The following is a 1,400-nucleotide window of genomic DNA, read 5'->3' as shown; positions in this document are numbered from 1 at the left end:
TGATCATGGCTATTTGGAGTCCTATATGCCTCACTTATCTGTATGTCTAATTCTTCCCTTCTGTTTAGGAAGTTTTCTATCATTAATTCTTTGAACAGCTTTTTTAAGTCATTTCTATTTTCTCCTGCTACTTCATGGATTCCTATCAGTCTTATGTTATTTCTTTGCACCATCTAGGAGTTGTTGGATCAATTTCTCATGATCCCTTACTATTTTTAAGAGACCTCTCTTTTTGCGGTCACTGACTGCAATCCTATCTTCTATATCTGAGAATCTATCTTTGCATTCTTTTATTCTGTTGCATACACTTTCAATAGAATTTTTAATCTCCTGGATATCTGTTTGAATCTGTTTTATGGATTCCATTTCTTTCCTCTGTTGGGCATTCATTGTTTCCATTTCTTTCTTATGCTGGGCCTTCATGGCTTCTATTATGGTCCTGAGCTCAACTATTTTCAACAGTTTCTGTTCTAGAGTCTTGAATCATGACTTCCATTTTGCTCACCATCTCTATGGTTATCTGGGAAATTATTTCTGTTTTGAATTTTTCTAGAGCCTGATTGATCTGTTTTGTTACCTCCTGTGCTATGGGTTCAAGGTGTCCTGCTGGTTCACTATCAGACTTTTCATCCTCATTTGCCCTACTGTTTGCCATTGGTGACCTGAAAGTCTGTCTTTGTGTCAACGCTTAAGTCTTTTCTCATTTTTATTTTTGTTGTTGGGTTGTCCTTGGTTTAATTTCTGTGTTATTACTTAAATCTTCCTGATATAGTTGCCCTTTAGCTTTTGAGTCTCTAATGACTCATAACATTTTCATTTTCATAACATCAGTGAAAACAACTCATTAAATCAATCACAATCCTTTATACCAATTGTTACAATCATCAACACAATAGGATCAAGCACAACTTGCAAATTGACCACTTGTACTCTTAGTCTAATACCTTTAAACCATGTGAATTAAATTAAAATCAAGAAGCAGCCCAAAATATGTTTGCAGTGAATACACTTTTCAATATAGCATCTTTATCATTTAGGATGGGGACTTAGACAGAGTTAGGACAAGAGGAGTAGATAAGTGAAAGAATTGGAGAATGTTTCAAGTGAAGCCAGAGGACATAGAATGAACACACAATCTTTAGGAAACTATTAAATTCAGAAGGGATAAACAGAGTGCAAGAATAAGGACAAGAACATATTCCCTTAACAGTAATAGGGGCTCACTTTCCCTTGAAACTATTGACCCATGAGTGAGGTAAAAGACAGAAGAAAAGAACATGTCAAAAAAAGAAAAAAATGATAAAAGAAGAAGTCTGTGTTTGGGCAGGAGCAGGAACAGAAAGGGAGATGAGGGATAATATGGTGGAGCAAGAGACGGAGTTGGAGAAAGAGGACAGAAA

The sequence above is a fragment of the Fukomys damarensis genome, unplaced genomic scaffold (genome assembly GCF_012274545.1).
Source record: "Fukomys damarensis isolate Sample0158 unplaced genomic scaffold, DMR_v1.0_HiC HiC_scaffold_37, whole genome shotgun sequence".
Taxonomy (NCBI): domain Eukaryota; kingdom Metazoa; phylum Chordata; class Mammalia; order Rodentia; family Bathyergidae; genus Fukomys; species Fukomys damarensis.
The sequence above is the reverse complement of the archived record's forward strand: the minus strand, read 5'-3'. Positions refer to the sequence as shown.